The sequence below is a fragment of the Patella vulgata genome, chromosome 5, assembly GCF_932274485.2.
Source record: "Patella vulgata chromosome 5, xgPatVulg1.2, whole genome shotgun sequence".
In the NCBI taxonomy this organism is placed as follows: domain Eukaryota; kingdom Metazoa; phylum Mollusca; class Gastropoda; family Patellidae; genus Patella; species Patella vulgata.
Genome location: NC_065883.2, coordinates 8,047,203 through 8,071,982, shown reverse-complemented (window position 1 = coordinate 8,071,982; position 24,780 = coordinate 8,047,203). Strand labels below are relative to the sequence as shown.

The following is a 24,780-nucleotide window of genomic DNA, read 5'->3' as shown; positions in this document are numbered from 1 at the left end:
GGGGAAACAGGCATTAAATTGATTACAAAATCCGTAGCTAATATATAGAGGGAGGTTTCTGTTTTAAACAGAAGGACAAATGATCGCAAACAAATGAAACAAATGATAATAAATTGCATTAATGTTTTAGATTCCCTCAAAGGACAGAAAACATATTAAAATGATAATTTACAATAAAATCTCAATAGGATGGGGAGCAGGTGGAGGTAGACGTGATGTCTCCGTCGCCATTTTATCAATCTAATGGCTTCCTGGAGAGACAGATAGAGTAGGGGGAAATTTAACGTATTTTATTAATGTATTTAATTCCTGAAGGGAGACAGAAAAATCAGTGGGAGTTGAGCGCATGTTATTAATGTTATGGGTTCCTGGAGGTAGATAGAAAGATCAGTGGGAGTTTAACACCGACTCAACACAAAATAACAGGCCTGGATTAAAATGTCGGGGAGGAGGGGGGACTTGGCTTGGCTGCAGCCAGGGATCTCCAATATTAAAGTGAGTAGTTCTAAAATAGATTTGGTTACGGTAACATAAAGTATATTTATGTGCCAAATAAATCTATCTATCTACCACATTGACCCACAAAAGAGTCTCGTCGTTCGGGTGGGAGGACAAACTAAGGTCCCCGTGTACACGTTGACGTGCACGTAAAAGCGTCTAGTCGTTCGGGTGGACCGAAAAATCAAGGTCCCCGTGTACACGTTGACGTGCACGTAAAAGAACCCTTGATAGTTGAACTTTAATTGCACAATTCATGTAGCACATTGTATGACGTAAGCCCGTCTTCATTTCATTTGCTTTAAAGATACCTTCCCATGTAAAAACTTGGTGATTTGATGATATATTTATTTAGACAAAAAACATATTCAAACTAATTAATCTATCAAAAATTTGCTTCAAAACCCTCTCAAAACATTGTATTCGCGTGGAAATACCCCAAGCTAGAAAAATAATCTATAAAAAGAAGTCATGTGTCAAGTGATTTGGTAGTCGCGGTAACTAGCAACAGGTGCCGAGCCGGGGGAGAGTTTTGTCTTTAACCGCTGTACATTTACCATAAATATCGAATCCTAAGAAAATTCTCGGATTATCCCCTGCCCACGTCTTTTCTGTGGTTTTTATCTCAGAAACTTTTTCCACGTCCGCACATCAAGTTTATCAACATATTCATCAAGACGTCTCTAACGCAAAGAGATCAGACAATCTACACGTGTAATCTTTGACGTCACTCGAGCAGACAGCCCTTAATCGTCGGGTTGTCAATTAGTGACACCATCTTATTTTTGTCCTATGCACGCTCCATGTGTGTTTTTCACGGAATCCAGTATTTTTCTAGTAAGATTGGGTGTCTCTACTTTATACCAAAACTGCCATATTTTTATTGGAAATAACCACCCGATAAATACCTTTGTGGAAAATATAGTCTTTGGTCATTATCCCGGTTGATGCAGAACAGTGGGACGTTAAACCCCTTATTATTCTTTTGTAATGCCACTGTGCGGGCAAAATTCCCCTAATAGCACATTGTACGGCGTATGCCCGTCTTCAGTGGGATGTTGAACCCCATCTATTCCCCTGATAGCACACTGCCCGCCTTCACTAGGATGTTAAACCCCCAACTATTTGTTTTTATTTAAATACTGAAATCTATTTACCTGCTTTTTTAAATGGTTGGATTGATTTGGTTAGTGCTAGAGCCTTGACATTCTCACAGGTACTGTAGCGTGATTCTACAAAGATAAAAAAACCATTAAACAATTAAAGGTGTACTTTATTACAATCTGATTAAAACACAGATCATATTTCGTTTCGTTTTTTTATAATTCAAAATTTCGTTTTACTTGTCTTCACAACACTAGGATCTAGTTGCGTGATTCTACAAAGATAAAAACAACCCATTAAAGAATTAAAGGTGTACTCTATTACAATCCGATTAAAACACAGATCCTATTTCGTTTCTTTTTTTATAATTCAAAATTTCGTTTTACTTGTCTTCACAACACTAGGATCTAGTTGATGTGAGGAATTAGCCAATGAAACGGTATGTTCTTGGCGTGCTCTTCGCGGAACTGTGGGTAAACCCCTATAAACGTCAATGCTGATTGATTAATCAATGTCTGACGTCATAGGGTCAAATGCCGCTCGTATGACCCCTGACGCGAACCCCCAGTACAACTGGTCAGATCTTCATGTGGTGTAGACCATTGAATGTATAAAAAAACGAAACGAAATATAGATCTGTATTTCAATCAGATTGACTTTATTAGTAAGTGAGTCGGGGTGGCTGTTTCACACACTAACAATTACACAAGACAAACCTGCGGACACGACAAACCTGCGGACACAGACATTGCTAGAAATAAATAACAAATATCAAATAAAGTGAATGGATGCGTAAGCGTCCACGGCTCAATACATGTCATGGCCTTAATCAACTCGCTGTACCATCGAGTGACTGTGATATGAAATGGATTAGTGCACCCGTGTTATATAATCAGGTACTGGGGTGTGATTCTAAAAAGAATCTCAAAATGAAACGATAGTAAATATTCTACTAATTATCTATTAGAGGTGTGTGTGGGGGGGGTGGGGGTGTAACACAGAATGAGACGATAATATATATTCTACTCTATATCTATTAGAGGCGTGTGTGTGTGTGGGGGGGGGGGGGGTGTAACACAGAATGAGACGATAATATATATTCTACTCTATATCTATTAGAGGCGTGTGTGTGTGTGGGGGGGGGGGGGGTAACACAGAATGAGACGATAATATATATTCTACTCTATATCTATTAGAGGCGTGTGTGTGGGGGGGTGGGGGGGTAACACAGAATGAAACGATAGTAAATATTCTACTAATCATCTATTAGAGGTGTGTGTGTGTGTGGTGGGGGGGGGGGGGGTAGCGCCTTTCAACATGACAAGGAGTAGGGTCACCTGTACAACCTCGTGGGTTTTCTCCGGGTCCTTCGGTTTCCGCCCACTGCTAAAAACCCCTACTCGCAAGCGAATTATTGAAATAAAATTGAACCATATGTTAGTCACGAGTACGGGTAGCTTGTCCCCGTGTTTCCTCTCACTGCTAAAACACCCCGCTCTCTCTCCCTCTCTCTCTCTCTCTCTCTCTCTCCCTCTCCCTCTCTCCCCCCCCCCCTCTCTCTCTCCCTCTCACCATCTCTCTCTCTCTCTTATTAATATAAAATTTTACCATTGTGTCATAATATGTTCATCTCTCTCACTCCCACTCTCTCAGAATTCCGTTCTCATTTCGCACAAAGCTCAGCTAAGAAACGCAATTAACGAAATTTGAACAGTAAATAAAATGAAGACGAAATTATATCTATGTTTTTAATCAGAGAGCCATCTTTACTCTTGTTTTGATATAGATTTAAACGTTACTTTTAGGAATAAAATCCCAGACAAATGTCGACATATTAACCATCTTCTATTAGGATTAAGTTATAAATCGTAATAGCTTTAAACACACTGACAACACACAATTATTTATCGGGTATTTTAATCTCGCTGATTTGACATTACACGTTTATATCTATACAACAGTAATGGCCATTAAAAAAGAACATTGCATTAAAGATGTCTAAACAGAAAGGTTGCAGCGCTAAAATTGTTTAGAAATGGGAAGTTAAACAAAAGAATAATCGAAAGCTTATAGTAACGAAGTATACTTCATATGGTTATAAAAAAAAAATTAAAAATGTGTTTTAAATGTTAAGTACATATTGAAAAACGTACGTCATGTATTTATGGTGGGTTTTAACACCTACGTGATTTCTTCGTGATTTATTTGGACTTGAGGCTTAATATTAAAAACTTGAATATAGACTAAAGAAACGCGAGATGAAACGATTTCATTCACCTGAAGAATAGCCAAAGAAATGCGAAATAAAAAGGTTCAATGCACCTAACGAACACATAAAGAAACAGGAAATGGATAAGTTACATGGTTAGATCTATTTGATAAGGCCAACTTCAAGATTGGTCAAAGGTCACGAGATGTAAACAGGGCTGACCCTAATTCCACCATCAGCGCCACCAACACCAAAACAACCCCAGTGAAATCGCCTTTGTATATAAATCTAATGTATTGTATGTATTTTTAATAAAACTGGGAAATATCACGAACTAATTTTTCATCATCCTAGGTCAGTGCTTATGTGGAGACTTAACCTCTCCCCCAAATTTTTAAACCTTACACTAATGATTATCCTATCCCTCCCAGGAACTTCTGGCAAACAAAGAGAGAGAGAGAGAGAGAGAGAGAGAGAGAGGGAGTGAGAGAGAGAGAAGAGAGAGAGGGAGAGAGAGAGAGAGAGGGGGTTTAACGTCCACTCGACACCAACTAGGTCATTTTCGGGACTAACATATGGTTTAATTTAATTCAATAATTCGCTTGTGCTTAGGGGTCTTTAGCAGTGGGAGGAAACCGGAGGACCCGGAGAAAACCCACGAGGTTTACAGGCGACCCTACTCCTTGTCACGTACAACCGGGGATTCAAAACCACGCCAGTTGACTCAATAACAGGCTTTATGATACAGCGCGCACGTGCTAACCATTCAGCCCCCCCCCCCCGGCAAGCAGAAGGGTCTAGCTGTTCGTATGGGACTAAAACGCGTGTATATGTTGGCATGCCAGTAAAACAACCTAAATAAGAATAGGCCGTAGTCCCACTATCGGACAATATCTCCATCAGCCATAGAGCACTGCTTGACTTTTGTCTTCAGTAGTCTGACTGGTGCAGACACCTAGAACGTTAACCCGCTTTTCATTTAATATCAAAAACTTACAAACTCCTTTAACACCATGTATAAAACCGATCCGAGGATATCGACAGTTGTTACTCGCCCGAAACGCGGAAACATTTGTCAGAATAGATAAAGTTCAGATTGCATGTTTCGGTACCCCAAACCATTTAATAATCTTCCCATACTAAACTTACGTCTGTCTGTCTACAGTTAGCTTCGCTTGAGGACAGACACTAAGCTAGTTGACCGACATTTTAGGTCCTAAACCGACGATTTTAGTCAAAAACACTAAGCATATTAGTATTTTGTATGCATTCGGCTTCCATTTAATAAAATTGAAAAAGTTTATTTAGTCTTCGTGTGTATGATAGATGTGAAACGGAGTACAACTGCATATCTAATCTTTGGATATGGCGGCCATTTAGGACAGAGATCTATTCTCAAGGAATGAAGTAAATGGTTCTGTGTGTTCAGAATAAAAACACATCCAGTCTGGTACGTGTTTATCTAATCGATTCAACTAACAAATATAAATGTCTAATTATGGTCAAAAATGGCTGCAAAAATTGGCAAAGAAATGTTGTTTTTATCGTTTAAATTATAAATTACACATTACGTGATGGAGTTAGATGTTTTTGTGGTAAACATTCATTTAATTAAAACGGAATTATGAAAGATAAGATAAAGAGCTGGCAGTTCTCAGTATAATAGTTAAAAACTAGATATTGTAAAGGGAATTTGCTGAACATTTCAGCCAATTGCTCCACTCTGACCCGAGATGCAAGCATTTTAATTTTAGGCCTAGCCTCGATCATCATTACTAAAGTCGGTACGATAAAAAAAACATAGTCTTTAAACCCCATTTATGTCTCTCTCTTTAATGGAGTCCCAGGTTCGACCCCGGTGTTCTTGCTCAAAGTTTACGTCGTAGCTTCCCCTTGTCACTGGTGCAGGACGCGAGGCCTGGCAAGAAACAGCGTCTAGTCGTTCGAATGGGACGAAAAAACGAAGTCCCGCGTAAACAAAGGCGTACACGTAAAGAACCCGTGATAGTTGAAATTCGAAGTAAAGAGTAGGCCGTAATGTCGCAGCCCGGGCAAAATGTCCCATATGTCCCGTATGTCCGTCTTCATGAGCCCAGTCGGTGCAGAAAAGTAAGACGTTAAACCCCATTTCATGCCTTTTATGCTTTTAAAGAAAACATTGTAAACATCCTTTTGGCACGTTTCTGAGTTCTTTATTATAGATAATAGAATTAACATTAATTTGAACCCAAATACGGATGGTAATAATTGTGTTAAACATCAAATAATGTTATTTAATTACACGAAAACAACTTATATTCAAACGGTTTTTAATAAAATTTATGTGATGTTGAATGATTTTCTAATGTTTACTAATTTCTTTCTATAAAAAAAAATGAAATATTGCAACTGAAATCTTCCTTTAGAGATATTTTGACAGTGAATTAGTATTTATTGAACAAATTTGTTTTTCTCAGTTTGATCTATGCGAAGCAATTTTAAATCTTTGACCTTAGAAAGTCCTTTTTATATGAAAGATATGAAAATGTTATTTTTGAACCAGGGAATTCTCTAGAAAAATATTGAAATCGATGAGTTTTTGGCACAGCCTGCGTACATGATGCATGTTATTTTATCCATGAAAACACAATTTGATAAAGATGTCATCTTCGTGAACTGTGTGCGTCGAATAGATTAGCCGTTTTAAGAACATGTTTATTAGACCGACTTAATCCACCTGGGCTAACGTCCACTATCAACGAATTTTAATAAGATTGTTCTTAATTATACAATCGTTTTAAAACATAGATCATATTTCGTTTCGTTTTTTAGTTCAGAATTACGTTTTAGGATCTAAAAGAGTAGTTATATAACCTGCGTTCTGGATGATGTGAAGGATTAGCCAATGAAACCATCTGTTACGGCGACTTCCGATATAACATACTTCGTTTCGTTTTTTATAGTTCAAAATTTCTCTTTAGTTGTCTTTACTACACTAGGGTCTGAAAAATTTGTTATTTTACCAGCGTTCTGGTTGATGAGAGGGATAACCAATGAAACAATCTGTTACAGCGAGTATTTGGTGTGAGGTACACGTAACTGTGGGTAACCCACTAGAAACATCAACGCTGATGGTTAATCAAAGGTCTGGCTTCATAGGGTCAAAAACCGCTCGCATGACCACAGACACGTCCTTCCTCTACAACCAGTCTAGATCTCCATGTAGTGTAGGTCATCGAAAGTATAAAAAACGAAACGAAATATAGATCTGTATTTTAACCAGATTGTTAATTATATAACGGTGCTGATCATTGTTAGAGTGATTTTGAATTCCTCACCAATAGTTGAATCAGTTGACTAATGCTTCAATTCCGTTCAGTCAAAAATGTACTGAGTGGACGTTAAACCCCTCTCTCCTCTCTCTTCTCCAGGCCCTTGACTAGGTTTCGCCCCCCACCCTGTGAACAAATTGTCGACCAGAAAAAACCCTATATATACAGTGTCCGTCAATTTTACAGCACCCATGAGAACACTTCCCGCACCCCCTCGTTGCTCTGAGCTACTTACGCCCCCCCCCCCTTTCTCTCTCTCTCTCTCTCTGCTGTAAATACCCCGGAGAAAACTTCCCGCCTCCCTCGTTGCTCTGAGCTAGTTACCCCTCTCTCTCTCTCTCTCTCTCTCTCTCTCTCTCTCCGAAAAATGCAACTAACGACCAGAAAGTTTAATTGGTTTATCATTCTATTCATTGAATTAACTGTTTGCCCTTTTCAAATAATGGTTAAAACTTCTATCGGTTCTGCTTTGTATGGTGTCAACGACCATCGTCAGGCCTATTTAAGGCGAAAACGACGATGTTTTGATCTTGAACAGTCTTAAGTGTCCTTCAGATACCAGGCAAGAGGAAATCTATTCAAATTGTTTTTGATAAATGTATAAATTTTGCTCAACAAGGTCTCTTGTAAATTGTAACTATATTGATCTAAACTTGTGTGGGGCAATTTGAAGATTCCGTTCTTGAAACACAACAAACAGATTGACATTAATTACTGTACACTAATTGGTGACATATAAAAGAGAGAGAGAGAGAGAGAGAGAGAGAAAAAAAAAATGGGGTTTAACGTCCACTCGACACAAACTAGGTCATTTCGGGACTAACATATGGTTTAATTTTATTTCAATAATTCGCTTGCGCGTAGGGGTCTTTAGCAGTGGGAGGAAACCGGAGTACCCGGAGAAAACCCACGAGGTTGGACAGACGACCCTACTCCTTGTGACGTACAACCGGGGAATCTGATTGTGTCGGTAGGACCGCTGTAACGTAGTGATATGGAAATGCACTGAATTAAGCGAATGGGTGGTATTATCATTATTAAATGGATGAAACTTACTTGCATATTTTGTATACTTGGAGTTGGTTAGACACACGTCTGAAAAACTACAACACTGACTGCTCTGTAGACATTGGCCACCCGTCTTTACACACTGAAAAAAATAAAATTAAAAGAGTTATTTCCCATCAGTATTGTCGTAAGATGTGGTGTCGCCACAAGCTTGTATGTGACTATGAAAAGGGTCGTCTGCTCAACCTTTAGGGATTTCTCTAGACACTCCGGTTTCGTCCCACAGCTAGTAAATGAAATGAAATGAAGTGGGGTTTAACGTTCCACTGTTCTGCTCTGACTGGGCAAATGAAGACGGGCATACAGTGTGATATGAGGGAACTTTTGCACTATGGCCTACTCTTATATCGAATTCCAACTGCCAAGGGACCTTTTACGTGTACATCAGCGTATTCCACGGCTAGTAGTGCCATGTTAGTCCCGAAAAAAACAAAGGACCTCGAGTGTTTTGGGAGAACGTTAAACCCCATTTTGTAGTCCCTATGTAAATCAAGACGACCGCCATCTTTATTTGCTGTGAACCAAATTGGTGGGCATGTTTTAAATCCGACTGAATCCAAGCCGCGGGATAATCTAGCGTTGATAACCTGATTTTGTTTTCTAAATGTTAAGAAATCAATCTGAATAGATATTAACGTGGATTAACGAATTGACTGTTCTCGTTATAATAGTTAAAAAAATAAATAATCTAAATAGAATATGCTGAAAATTTCAGTCACATTGCTCCATTCTGAACCGAGATATTACCTTTTGAATTTTAGGTTAGCCTCGATCATCATTACTAATGTCGGTACAATAAAAAAAAACAAAGTCTCGATTATCTATTTTTACGTTTAATTATTTTTCAAAAAATGAATTCCAATCCGCTAAATATCGCAGGCTAGCGATGCCATCTAGAGTTGATTATGGTCTGGATAGGTTAATTAATGTCTAATTAATAATTTAGATAACATTTCAGGACTAAAGAAAGACCTGCAATATGCAGATTTAGCTCGTGTATAATGTCTAGGCTGATACAAATTTGATATTTTCCGAAAAATGCAAATCACAATTTGTTGTTTCTTGAAATCTTAACTAAAGGTAAAATCCAAATTTTAGTAGATGCTTCAATTTGATTGGCTAAGCACAAAAATCAATCTAATATTATCCAATTACATTAGTAAAATTTGGATTTTATCTTAGTTAAAATTTCGTGAAACAGGCCCCTGGTATCTATTCTATCAGATGTTTTTCGTATACGACTAAGATAGTAGATACATCAAGATATATCAATATATGAAATGCCAACCGACTGATTAATTAACTCAACTAAATCTAGTGATGTAGCTTAATGGCCGCTTTTCAACCCCAATTGATTGGTTGTATCTATAATATGAATGACGACCTGTTGCCTCTATCATTAACATGGTCGTTAATGGCGGTGATTACATTCATTATTATTCAAAATTCCGAAAATTATGAGGTTTGTTGATTAGTGGACTATCAGTGGCGTTGATTTTATTAAGATAAACATTTAATAATGTACACGAGACAGCGTGGTTGCAAGGTCAGATTAAACGGGGGAAGTGGGGCTGACCGGGCTGCGGTTCTTCTATAGGCCAAGAAATGAAATGAAATGAAATGGGGTTTAACGTCCTACTGTTCTGCTCCTATACTGGGCTAATGAAGATGGGCATACGCTATACAGTGTGCTATGAGGGAAATTTTGCCCGGGCAGCCGCACTATCGCCTACTCTTATATCGAATTCCAACTGCCAAGGGATCTTTTACGTGCATTCTAATGTATACCCGGGACTTCGGATTTTCGTATCATCCGGAGGACTAGACAGCTGCCTTGTCAGGCCCTCCGTTCTGCACCACTGACAAGGGAAAACCACGTCGAAAAATCAGGATGAACTTTCTCGGCCAATGCAGGGATCGAACACCCGACCTCCAGGCTAGCGACCCAGCGTCTAACCCACTTAACCACCGTGGCTCACGACAGGCCAAGAAATGTCATGGATTTAACAGTGAAGTCAATGGGGAGAGAATTAAGCTAGGTCTTGACACATAGGAGGAGCCGCGGTGGCTCAGTGAGTAAGGCCCCGTGTTCGATCCCTGTGTTGAGCGAGAAGGTTGATCGGGATTTTCCGGGTGTGGTCCCCCTTTTCAGTGGCGCAGGGCGGATGGGATATTAATGTGCACGTAAAATATCCCCTGGCAGTTGGAATTCGAAATAAGAGTAGACCGTAGTGCTACTGTCCAGTCAAAATTTCCCTCATATCAACTCTGTATTGCGTATGCCCGCCTTCATTAGCCCAGTCGGGGCAGAAGAGTAGGACGTTAAACCCTATTTCATTTCATTTTTGGGAGCTTCTCGCAAGAAACGAGATTTACAAGTCTGGATCATTCTCCCGCCAATGGAGGTCAATGGTGGAGCGAAGTAGTGGTATGATTCCAGTTAGATCTTGACACGGCATGACGTTACACTCCATTTCAGATCTTGATACAGTGACAGACGGCTGGCTATCTTTGACGATGATTGGTCGGGGTGTATCATTCTGAACAGTATTTATATAGGGTAGATCTGATCTACAGACAAATTACTCTGGCTTTGATTACGACGTCGTCTCTTCTAGATCCGACATAAAGTTAATCAATAAGGTGTCTATCTTTAACTAGAGGTACTCTTACTAAATATTTGCATGAAGAAAGGGGAGATAATTAACCTATCTAATTGGACAAAGCTCACCAAATATTCCTACGCCGTCTCTTTTTCCGCCTTTTTCCTGTTTGGTGTAGAATCGAAGAAAAGGGTTTGAAAATACATTTTTTGTCAGGTTTTGGTGAATATTTATGATTTTGAGGCGGAAGGATACAAGAGTTGAGAAGTTGGTTAGGTTGAAATGTAGGGCCGAAAATTGCATGCCTCGTTATCTCTACTTCCAGCTTGTGTATCTCAAGTTTTTCATCAAGAACGTGCTTTTGGGCAAGAGGTTGCCACATGTTGCTCCATCAGTGGCGGAAAGCGTTCTACCCAACGGAAATTTGGGAAAAGGTTAGAGCTGGTCTAAGAGACGAGAATTAACGTTAATGTCAATGGGGAAATCATTAGTGATCTGTGGCCAATTCATAGAAGTACGGAACCAGGACCACGACACCTTTCTTCGCCTGGCAATAATTCAAATTTGTAACTCATTTCTAGCTTTTGCAGATAAATATACAAAATATGTGGACAAAACCCAAAGCTACAAAATATGTTGGCAATGTGCGATGCCAGAATAATTATATATGGATATATTATTTTTAATTGAATGATTTACCATTAGCAGGGAACCACGGTGACCCAGCGAGTAAGGCACTGGTCCACTAACCAGGGTTCGGACCCTGTGATGGCCGGGAAAGTTGCTTATGATTTTCCATCGATGTTACCCTTGTCAGTGATGCGGACTGGAGGGTCAGGCAAGGACTAGTTGTTCGGGCAGAACCCAAAACCGATGTCCCGTGTAAAAGAACCCTTGCCAATTGCATTCGATCAACGATTAGGAGCAAACAGCCCTGTACTGACAAAGGTTTTCCCTCTATACCATGCTTGTCTTCATTAGCCAAATAAAATGAACTGGGGTTTAACGTCCTACTGTTCTGCTCCAACTGGGCGAATGAAGACGGGCTATAGCGCTATACATTTTGCATGGACAGCGGTGCTATGGTCTACTCTTCTTTCGAATTCCTACTGTTAAGGCCTCTTTTACGTGTACACGGAACCTCGTTTTTTCGTCCCATCCGAAAGACTATACGTTGTCCCTTGCCAGGCCATATGTCCTGCACCACATCAGCCCGGTATCTACAGAGAAGTCGGACGTTAAACCCCAATTCATTTCATTTGTTTCTTTCGGGATAAAAAAAACGTCCACGTTTGTTATTTTCACAGAAAAATTCAATAAACCCAAAATATTTTTGTAATTAATCTCATCAATTCTCTTTTTTCATTATTTCATATTTTCTAAAACACAAAAAATACTTTTTAGGATTCTTCCATTCCACAATCATTAGCATGATTTAAACATTTTATTCGGAAGGTTCCATCTAATTTGAATGCTGGAGGCAATGCAATGCTAATTATCTGCCCCTGGATTGAAAAAAAAACCCTCTTCCTATCTCTTTATTAGCTTTATTTGTTGACCTGATCGGCTTATTGCTTCTACTCTGTGTTTTTATAATCTTAAACGACTAGTTGACGTGTATTAACCTTTCTCGATCTTCAAATCCCAGTGGTTTTATATTTACATCTATGACAGTATCAATCTGAAATCTACAACTTTTTTGCGGAACTTCTTCAACTCGATTGTCATGTCGCACTTGCTGTAATATTAAAGTGGGCGTATGTTTACATATGACATTAATGTTACCTCAGGGATTAAGGCACTGTCTAACTAACCTGGACAGTGAACCTAACCAGTTGTTCTAACCTAGGAGCCACTGTGACTAAGTGGGTAAGACGCTGGCACGCTAGACTGGAGGTCGCGTGTTCGATCCCTGCATTGGCCGAGAAAGTTCATCGGAATTTTCCGACGTGGTTTCCCCTTGTCAGTGGTGCAGGACGGAGGGCCTGACAAGGACAACTGTCTAGTCGATCGGATGGGACGAAAATCCGATGTCCCGTGTATACATTGGCCATCGTCTTACTCACATAGCCACCGTGGCTCCCCCCACCGCCCGTGCTCAGTTCCATAGTTTGTTATCGCGAATAGCTAGCTGTATTTATTAAAGATACATTATGGGAGATTAGATAACGAGTTGGCAGTTCTCACTATAATAGTTAAAAACTACATAATGTAAAGGCAACATGCTTAAAAATTTCAGTCAAATTGATCCACTATGAGCCGAGAACCGAGCGGATGAAAGTTCCGCTTAGCCTCGATCATCATTACTGAAGTCGATAAGACAAAACTAATAGTCTTGATTATCCATTTAATCGTTAATCACGAAGGAAAGTTTTGCAGCAAATCGGACTGCAATCCAACAAATATCGCAGGCAAGACTTGACATCGAGAGCTGCTTTTGGTCTGGATAAGTTAATTAATGTCTAATTAAGAGTTTTTATAACATTTCAGGCCCAAAGAAAGACCTGCAATAGGCCGATTTTGCTCTTGCATAATGTATGTTTAAGAAAATATAATTTTTATATTCTTGTAACGTTTGTCCAACCCGTTTATATTATAACAATCTGATTAAAACACAGATCCTATTTCGTTTCGTATTTTTTAGTTTAAAATTTCGTTTTACTTGTCTTCATGTAGTAGAGGCCATCAAAGTATAAAAAAAATGAAACGAAATATAGATCTGCATTTTAATCAGATTGTTAACTATATGAAGTCGCAGAGGCCATCGAAAGTATACAAAAATACGAAACAAACTGATGATATACTAGCGGTTTTTCCGGCGTAGCACGGGTTTAGCCAGGAAGCGGAAGTGGTCTATGTTACTCCCCGTCCGAGTTATCCCTATACACCAAGTTTCAGCCTCAGGACAGCTCTAGTGTAGCCATCAACCCTGAACAGACAGACAGACAAACAAACAAACGACAGTCACAAATATTATTATAGATTCATACGATATAATATTATGTAGACCAGACAAGCTATGAGAAATGGCATCAGATGTTTAAAGGGGAGTCTTTAAAGGCTCAATACTACTCTTGTTGTAACTGAATAATATGTCCCAATCTTTATTCTGGTCAACAAATTGTACTATTTTACATTATTTCAATTAATTGATGATACAAATTTCATCTTAATACACCTTATTTAAAAATTTTGAAAAATTCAACATAATGGTTTGAAACGTCTAACGTAAACCTTTTCAAATGAAACTTCGATTTAAAAATATTTCCGAACCCTCTGGACAAGTAAAATAGGATGTAATGGATAATTTACACAACAGGTAGGACACTTAAACATCTAGTACTTAGATAGAGATATACTATTCAAAAAAAGTAGGGGATATTTGATTTTGGGGGCATAATACTAAAATATGCAAATGACTACGAAAAAAGTGACTATAGAACCTAACAGAAGAAACATTTCCAGTTACATGTGACGCCCAAACGCACCAATAGCTACCGCATGGAATGCAGGTGATGCTTGGGATCATCATGGGGGTCCAACCGAAGATTTGCACGACTCTGACTTTGAATGTTACAGTCATTGTGGCATTGAATTCCAGGGTGGAAACATCAGTTTAATTGTTTTAGTGACCAGAAAACAAATTTTGATATGCGTCGGCTTACCCAAAATGAAAGGTTACGTGCCCTTGGCATGCTACAGATCGGCACAACACAGGCGGTTGTGGCGCGGACGATGAATGTTTCTCAGTCTGTCATAAGCAGGCTATGGTCCAGATACCGTGATACACAATCTGTACAGGACAGACCACGCTCAGGTCGACCAAGGGCGACAACTCAAGCCCAGGATCGATTTATCCGTACCTTGGCCTTGAGAAATTGTGTCATCACAGCAAATCAGATCAGCGCTCGTCTTCAAACAGACACTGGTGTGAGAGTGAGTGGCCAGACGATTCGGAATCGACTGCATAGGGGTCACCTTCGCGCCCGACGTCCTCGCGTGATCCCTTGTTTGAGAGATCATCACATTCAGGCAAGACGTCGTTGGTGTAGGGATCGTCAACACTGGGATAATCGACGCTGGAGCAATGTGATGTTTTCAGATGAGTCAAGGTTCACTGTTGATTTTTTGGACAGACGTAGGAGGGTGTGGCGTCGTCGAAACGAGCGCTTCCAAGACGTTAACGTCATCAGACATGATCGATTTGGGGGTGGTTCTGTTATGGTGTGGGGAGGCATCACTGTTGCTGGAAGAACGGCTTTACATGTTGTTGCAGGGCGTGTTACAGGCCAGTACTACCGGGACAACATCATGGCAGTCCAGGTTGTGCCGTTCGCACGACGTCATGGCCGCCGTTTCATCTTCCAGGATGACAACACAAGATGTCACAGGTCCAGGATCGTTACTGGTTACCTCCAACAACAGAACATCACCACATTACCTTGGCCAGCACTGAGTCCCGACCTCTCCCCCATCGAGCATGTCTGGGACATGCTTGGACAGAGGTTACGTCAACGTCAACAACGTCCTGCCAATGTCCAAGAACTTGCTGCTGCGTTGCAACAGGAATGGGACAATTTGGACCAAAATGACCTTAGACGTCTCATTAGGAGTATGCCACGTCGGATCAATGCTTGTTTGGCAAACAGAGGAGGATTTACCCGTTACTGACTTGGTTGTGATGCTGTGGTAACTTTGCTGTTTGACCCCGGGTATCATTTTACCCTTATAATGGTCAGTCTGTGCCTTACTTAGTCTAACGATCATTTGGAATAAATCGATGAATGTGAACTTCATTTCATTTTGTCATTTGTTTCTTCGTCAGTTTCATTAGGTGACTTTAATAACACTTAAAAATCAAATATCCCCTACTTTTTTTGAATAGTATATTATTTATTTTCTGGAGCTTTCAAGCTTGCAAGAGTGTTATTGTCCCTTTAACGTACATTCAATGCCCTATTTCCTTTCCATTTTCTAACTTTCATTTCAGAGACGGGGGCTCCGTGGTAGAAGTTAAACATAAATTGTTAGTTTTGAGAAGTGGAGTCAGGTGTTCCGAGAGACAGTGACTCTGATTTTCAAAATACGAAAACCCAGACCGGGCAATATCCAGACATTTAACTCAGATATTAAGAGAGATCTTATTTATTGTATAAGTGAAACAAGAAACAAGATGGCTGGAAACAAGATGGCTGTTGAGAGATAAATGGGGTTTAACGTCCACTCGACACAGACTAGGTCATTTCGGGACTAACATATGGTTTGATTTTATTTCAATAATTCGCTTGCGCGTAGTGGTATTTAGCAGTGATAGGAAACCGGAGAACCCGGAGAAAACCCACGAGGTTGACCAGGCGACCCTACTCCTTGTCGCGTACAACCAGGGAATCGAAACTACGTCAGTTGACTCAATGACAGACCGTCTGCTACAGCGCACACATGCTAACCATTCGGCCATCCACCCCCTAAGATGGCTTATAAGTAGTTATTATGAATTATTGAAAATATTAATAATTCCACGTAATGTTGGTATTTTAGATGTTGTGATTATTTACATGTCTAGTGTAGCCTATTTATTGTATACGTGAAACATGTAGTCACGTGACAAGATGGCCGGTAAGTAGTTATTATGAATTATTGAAAATATTAATAATTCCACGTAATGTTGTTATTGTAGAGATTATGATGATTTACATGTCTGGTATAGCCTGTTGTTGAAAGTATACCCCTATAATCTTGTGATTTATACAGGGAAATTAAAATCCTCGCCATTTAGATTTTAATATTTGATGTATGTTATTCTAGCGATGCTGATATTGATTCGTGTTCGTCTGGAGAAGTAATAATACATATATTCTCTACACTTAAAATTAATACTTCATTTATACACGGAAATTAAACTTTCCTACGTTTATCGTTTCAATATCTTACACTATTCAGAGATTGTGATATCTTAAACGGTTTGTTCCGATTATGTTTTTCGTTTCAATATCTTCCACTATTCAGAGATTGTGATATCTTAAACGGTTTGCTCTGATTATACTCAGAGATATGTATAGATACGCCATTTATACCAGGAAATTAATCTTTCGTACATTTATCGTTCCAATATTGTAACCACGTTATTTCTGGTCTTATTAAATTAGGGAAAGGGGGTGGGGCGAATGATTAGCGTGTGTGCGTTTATCATAAGGCCTGTCATTGAGTTAACTGGCATGGTTGTAGGAGTAGGGTCGCCTGCTCAACCTCGTGGGTTTTTTTTCCAGGTCACCCGCTTTCAGCACACTGCTGCCCCCCCCCCCCCCAATCCTAAAGACCCCTACGCGAAGTATTGAAATAAAATTGAACTATATGTTAGTCCCGAAATGACCTAGTTTGTGTCGAGTGGGCGTTATGAAGCCTTCGAGAAAGGGAACTGACGAACGCTAAAAGGAAAACACGAGTTATCCTTCTATATAACTGACTTAAATGACGAGTGACAGCAGATACACGGGCGAATTTCTGCTCACTAATAATTCCTTCGAAGACCAAAAGTTGTTATGTGAGGCTGTGAGAGGATATCTTATAATTTAAAAAAGTAATTGAATGTCGCTGTACATGGAACACGGGCCTTAAACTAAATAACAGTTTTTCATGTTGACCCCATGCTTCACTTGTTTGTGTCTGAGTGAAAAAAATTCCTTCTTACAAAGCATCACATAAAATAAACTAATCCAAGTAACTATTATTATACATCAAAGAGAAAAGGAGAACTGATTAACTAACAACTAATTATTAGGCGTCGGAAAAACCAGATTGATTTGGACATATCACGACATCTTTCATTACCGAAATGAAAAAGCGGTGTAACGTAATTTAATTTTCAGTACCGACTGGAGTAATGAAGACCGGTACACGCCATGCAGTATGCTACGAAAAACGCTTTGTCCAGATAGCAGTCTGCTGTTAATTTGCATTTCTATTGTCAATCGGTCTTTTACGTGCACGTCAACGTGTCCACGGGTTTCGGGGTTTTTTTTCTGTCGCATCCGAACGACAAGAAACCGTTCCTTGCCAGGTTCTCCGCTCTGCATCACTGATATGGGGAAATGACGCTCGAAGTTAGCCCTTTACCTACTCTGTTCTTTGTTGTTTACCGTGGTTTCCCCTTGTCAGTGATGCAGGACGGAGGGCCCTGACAAGGACAGCTGTCTAGCCGTTCCGATGGGACGAAAATCCGCGGTCCCGTATACACATTGGCGTGCAAGTAAAAGATCCCTTGGCAGTTGGAATTCGATATAAGAGTAGGCCGTAGCGCCGTTGCCCGGGAAAAATTTCCCTAATAGCACACTGTATGAGTGTAGAACAGTAGGAAAAAGAGAATGGGGTTTAACGTCCACTCGACACAAACTAGGTCATTTCGGGACTAACACATGGTTCAATTTTATTTCAATAATTCGTAGGCGAGTAGGGGTCGTTAGCAGTGGGAGGAAACCCGAGGACCCGGAGACAACCCACGAGGTTGGACAGGCAACCCTACTCCTTGTCACGTACAACCGGGGAATCGAAACCCCGCCAGTTGACTCAATGACAGACCGTATGATACAGAGCGCGCGTGCTAACCATTCAGCCATCCAACCCCCCTTCAGAACAGTAGGACGTTAAACCCCATTTCATTTCATTTCATTTATTCATTAGCCCAGTATAGGAACAGAACAGTAGGACGTTAAACCCCATTTCATTTCATTTCATTTATTCATTAGCCCAGTATAGGAACAGAACAGTAGGACGTTAAACCCCATTTCATTTCATTTAAAGGGATATACAGAATATTATTGGTCGTCTAGCAGTGTGTAGTCTACTACGATCTATTAATAACTCTATGAGTCGTTCTAGCGCCGCTAATTGAACATATCTCCTGCTAAACATCTGTCGTGGAAGGTTGCCACACTAATTGAACATGTCTCCTACTAAACGTCAATACACAACCGGATGTAGACGGATATCCCGACCGTTTATAGTCTGACGAGGAAATAGTTAATATTAGTAGTTGAATATCAATATTTTATTAGCGGTATCAGTCTGGTCTTACGAGTACAAAAGCCGAAGAGCACTATTTTAAAGTAGCTAAGTCCGTAACTCAATATCATCCCAAATCTTCGACATTGAAAACACGATTTTTTTTGCAATTTACATCAGCATTGGTGTTGTGATCTTACCTGGAAAAGATGGGCGTCTGATATCCAATATTTAAGACAAAATAAACATTTTACCATTGGTACACGAATCGTGTACCATAATGCGTTTCAGCGCCATTTGTAACAAGGTGCTCAAAGAATGAGGTTAGACATATTCCACAAGTCATGTCAAACGGTGATATCATTTTCTATTTTGGAGAGCGTGCGCTATAAATAATATCGGTGTTGACTGGAATAACCAGACGCTAGAAACTTGACTTGCGGTTGAGACCTCTGGCGTTTCGCCAAACATAACTGATGACAATTCACAGTAAAACGGACACGATTGAATGTAAAACAGTTTATATAAATTCATATTACATTATTATGTGTGTTGCGACTCATTTGGGCCAATTTCTAGGTCCAAAATTTTAGCGATTTAGCTCCTTTAAACAGTTGTTCAACGAAGACGTAAAACCGAGGTCCCGTGTACACATTGGCGAGCACGTAAAAGAACTTTTGACAGTTGAAATTCCATATACGGGTAGGCCGTAGTGCCGCTGTCGGGGGGTAAAATCTATCTCATAGCACACTGTATGGCGTATGTCCGTTTTCATTAGCCCAGTCGGAGGAGAACAGTAGAACGTTAAATCCCATTTCTCCCACCCCTTCAACGAATTTCAGCTGTCAATGGTTATTTTACGTATACGCCAATCTCTATACGGGACCTCGATTGTTTGTGCCATCCGAAAGACTAGACGCCTTTCCTTGCCAGCACTGACAAGGGAGAAACTAGGCTGTAAAGGGGGGCTTATGTCGACCTTGCAGCTGAAAGCAACTGGCGTTTCGGCAACTGGGAGCAACTGAAAGCAACTGAATGCAACTGAAAAAAGTCAACCTGAGCGCCTCTTACAACTTTCACATGTTCAACTTTCTGCAACTGGCTGCAACTAGCGGCAACTATTTGCAGTCGACATGAGCGTTCTTGCAACTGGAGTCAACTCGTTTCCATGGAAATAACATCGCGTGATAAGAGATACGTGTCATGTGACTTTATAAATGAGCAAATGGAAACGAACGAAGACCCCCACTTTTCAAGTTTTGATGATGTCGACAATAATATACTAATAGAATTGTAGCAAGACCGACCATGCCTTTGGGTTCGTTCTTTTAAGTGATTCGCCATTTTGATGATCACGTGGTGAATAAATTAACAGTCACGTGTTCAGTGTGATCGCTATCAGTTCCGAGTCGACATAAGCGCTCCGAATTCAGTTGCTCCCAGTTGTCCTCAGTTGCTGATATGATCGACCTAAGCACTCTTGCAAATGACTGCAACTAGTTGCGTTGGGTTGCAAAGTCGACATAAGCCCCGCTTAAAATCCATAGAAACTTTATCGGCCAACACCGGGATCGAACCCACTACCACCTGGTTAGTGAGCCAGTGCCTTACTCACGGGGCCTCTCACTGCGCGCAAAATACTTGTCTTTACTACACTAAAATCTGGAAGAGTTGTTATATAACCCGCTTCTGGATAAACGCTAATTGGTAAAATCAAAGTTCAAAATATCGTTTTTCTTGTCTTCACAACACTAGGACCTGGAAGAGTTGTTATATAACTCTTGTTCTGGTTGATGTGAGGAATTAGCCAATAAACCGGCCTGTTACGGCGAGTTTTTGACGTGAGGTGCACGAAACTGTTGGTAACCCACTAGAAACATCAACGATGATTGCTTAATCAAATGTCTGACGTCATAGGGTCAAAAACTGCTCGTATGACCCCTGACGTGACCTTCCATTATAACCGGTCAGATTTTCACGTAGTAAAGGCCATCGAAAGTATAAAAAAAACGAAATGAAATATTGATCTGTATTTTAATCAGATTGTATATAGACAATTAAACATACATTATGACGTCACATTAATAATGACGTCATTGTATTAATCTTATTAAACATACATTATACAAGAGTTAAATCTGCCTATTGCAGGTCTTTCTTTAGGCCTGAAATGTTAACTGAATTATTCATTAGACATTAATTAACTTATCCAGATCATAATCAATTCTAGATGGCATCGCTAGCCCGCGATGTTTATTGGATTAGGTTCCGATTTGCTGTTCGACTTCCATTCATAATTTAATCATGAATTGGATAATCGAGACTATGTTTTTATCGTACTGACTTTAGTAATACTAATCGAGGCTAGGCCGAAAAGTCAATCGCTAAAATCTCGGTTCAGAATGGACCAATTTGACTGAAATTTTCAGCAAATCCCCCTTGCATACAGTATCTAACTATTATAGTGGGAACTGCCAGCTCTTTATCTCATCTCTCATAATGTTTCTTAAACTACTTTCTGTTAATAATCTACACTCCATACCATAATCAAACATAATCCAATCCAACCTTTGTTTTGTGTTGAAAGTGGAAACGCAGCCACCGTTCCACAAAATCAAATCAATGTTTATATTTTGATGGACATTTATTATGGTTGCTAAAGAGATAGATTTCAGATAATTGAGCAACCGTTCGGAACCCAGAGACAGCCAGCCATGCGAAGATTTTTTTATGATATTATAAGCACGCGATCGTTTGATATGATAACAGAGCAGAACTTATGACAACATAAATATATTAACTATTCTAGCAATAGGGCTTTCGTCTGTATATTTAATTTGAGGATATTCCAGCAATGGGAGCCATTGTGGCTCAGTGAGTAACGCGCTGGCCAAGTAAGTCACTGGCTCTAATTGTAAGTGCCGGAGGACCGCACTACACCCAAAACAAAAATCTGCGGGGAGAAGAGGGAAATGGAGTTTAACGTCCACTAGACACAAACCAGGTCATTTCGGGACTGAAATATGGACTAAAAATCGAGGTTCGAGCAAAATTCACCTTATAGCACACTGTATAGCGTATGCTCATCTTCACTAGCCCAGTCGGAGCAGAACAGTAGGACGTTAAAACCCATTGCATTTCATTTCATTTTAAAGAATTGTGGTGCTTGCAATGTGAAGAGCCCCGGGGAAGAACAATCTAAGTCAATTTTTCAACGAACCCCAGTTTTCGGAGGAACAATCAATTTCCGGTAAAAACGATCGGAGTCACATCGAATCAAGGCCCTTCTGAAATGGTCTCCCGGACAAATATGTCCATCCGTACCCTTTATTTGACCTTAATTTGACTGAAAAATGGAAGTGAGTTGTACTGGTAATTATGATTCGTATTAAACATCACTTTGAAGTTGTAATTAAACCCACGCGTTGTTCTGATCGCGTCAAGCATTCTCGTTCAAAAGATTGTAATGCCTTTTATGCGAAAAGACAAAAATGTGACTGAAATCGTTCTTCCCCTGGACTCTTCATGTGTTATTGATATATATATATATATATATATATATATATATATATATATATATATTGATGTTCTATTCATCATAAATTTAGCTAGTCACACTTATTCTCTTAGTGTCAATCATGGTTTTTTTTAATTTTCTTAGGGTGTAGCCAGACTTCTGATCAATCGGGTAAAAGCAAATTTTGGGCTCGTTAATTGATTTTGTAAGGATAATTAGATAGACAGTAGAAAGTCCTTGACCAGATCGATGTCATTTAACTAATTACAATAAATAGTGCAGAAATATCCATACCAATTATATGAATAATCACCCAACACTTCAGATTTTCTCACAGAATATTAAGAAAATCCATATGCACGAAACACCCCCCCCCCTCTCTCTCTCTCTCTCTCTCTCTCTCTCTCTCTTCAATAAATAGAACGATAAACCAATAAAAATTGTTGGTCGTGAATTTTATATTTCGGAGAGAGAGAGAGAGAGAGAGAGAGAGAGAGAGAGAGAGAGTGGAATTGAATCATATGTAAACTGATATTGTATTTAAAGATTCAACTATCAGAATAGTGTAACTAGCAAGGAATTCAAAATCACACAAATGGTGAGATTATATAGTTAACAATCTGAGTAAAATACAGATATATATTTCGTTTCGTATTTTATACTTTCGATGGTCTACACTACATGAAGATTTTACAAGTTGTAGTGGAGGGTCGCGTCAGAGGTCATACGAGCGGCTTTTGACCCTATGATGTCAGACATTTGATTAACCAATCAACGTTGATGTTTTTAGGACCTGTGTTTTAATCAGATTGTATAATTAAGAAAAATCTTTTTAAAATCCATTGATAGTGGACATTAGCTCAGGTGAATGAAGTCGGTGTAACAAACAGTCTAAAGGTTTCAGACTGTCCAGGGCTATACCGTTACGGAATATAATCACTTTTTTCTAATTGCCTTCAAATATCCAGGGAAGTTAATATTAACATGTTCTTTAAACGGCTAATTTATATTCGACGTTTATAGTTCACGAAGATGATATCTTTATCAAATTGTGTTTTCATGGATAAAATAACATGAATCATGTACTCAAGTTGTGCCAAAAACTCATCGATTTCAATATTTTCCTAGAGAATTCTCTGGTTCAAAAATAACATTTTCATATCTTTCATATAAAAAGGACTTTCCAAGGTCAAAGATTTAAAATTGCTTCGCATAGATCAAACTCAGAAAAACAAATTCGTTCAATAAATACTAATTCACTGTCAAAATATCTCTCAAGGAAGATTTCAGTTGCAATATTTCATTTTTTGTATAGAAAGAAATCAGTAAATATTTTAGAAAATCATTCAACATCACAGAAATTTTATTAAAAACCGTTTGAATATAAGTTGTTTTCGTGGTAACTCGATAACATTATATGATGTTTAATACCTCGATAACATTATTTGATGTTTACAACAAATATGATCATCGGTTTTCGTGTTGTTTTCGTGGTAACTCGACAACATTATTTGATGTTTAACACAATTATCACCATCGGTATTCATGCTAATGAAGACGGGTATACGTCATGCGGCTATATGGGAAATTTTGCCCGTAAAGCGGCACTACGGCCTACTCTTATTTCGAATTTCAACTATCACGGGTTCTTTACGTGTACGCCAATGTGTACGAGTTGTTTCGTTTCATTCGAACGGCTAGACGCTGTTTCTTGCCAGCCCTTGCGTCCTGCACCAGTGACAAGAGGAGGCTACGACGTAAAGTTTGCAGAAGCACACCGGGATCAAAGCTGGGACCCCATTCAAAGTCTTCGACATTAAAAACACGAATTATTTGTTGTGATCTTATATCCAATATTTAAGACAAAATAAACATTTTACCATTGATACACGAATGCGTTTCAGCGCCATTTGTAACAAGGGATTCGAAGAACAAGGCTTGACATATTCCACGAGCCATGTCAAACGGTAACGCCATATTTATATCTGGAAAGCATGCACAATAAATACTATCGATGTAGACTGGTATAACCAGACGCTAGAGATTGTCATTCGATTGAGACTTTTGGCGTATGTCGCCGAACATAACTGATTAGAAATTACAGTAAAAACAGAAACGATTGACTGTAAATCAGTTTATATATATTCATATTACATTACTATATGCGTTACGACCTATTTGTGTCAATTCCTAGATTGCAAATATTAACGATTTAGCTCATTTAAAGACGCCTGCATCGAGTTGTTGCAATTTATGTTTTATACGTAGTACTGAGTCGTTCAGTGACTTGAAAAATTCAATCTGTTATCTTGTCTTTATGTGTGGAAATTATTCGCCTGAAATAAATAACCTTAAGTGTTCACTGATACAGAAGGGTTCAGGAATGGATTTTTCCAGCACGTTTAATAAATAACGATATTTATTGAACATCGTCTTCTAAATTCCTTTGCAGCACGAAATATCACTCACGTA

At 39.3% G+C, this 24,780-nt stretch overlaps 1 long non-coding RNA gene across 1 annotated transcript in view; it reads right to left on the bottom strand.

The window, feature by feature from the left end:
* The window catches only part of LOC126822464 (uncharacterized), a 58,778-nt gene that overhangs the window by 11,089 nt on the left and 22,909 nt on the right, over positions 1-24,780 (bottom strand). Inside the window, exons 2-3 of the long non-coding RNA XR_007680827.2 lie at positions 8,179-8,272; positions 1,656-1,730 (exon numbers count right to left, since the gene is read on the bottom strand). This is a non-coding gene — a long non-coding RNA (uncharacterized LOC126822464). The remainder of the gene's footprint in view (positions 1-1,655; positions 1,731-8,178; positions 8,273-24,780) is intronic.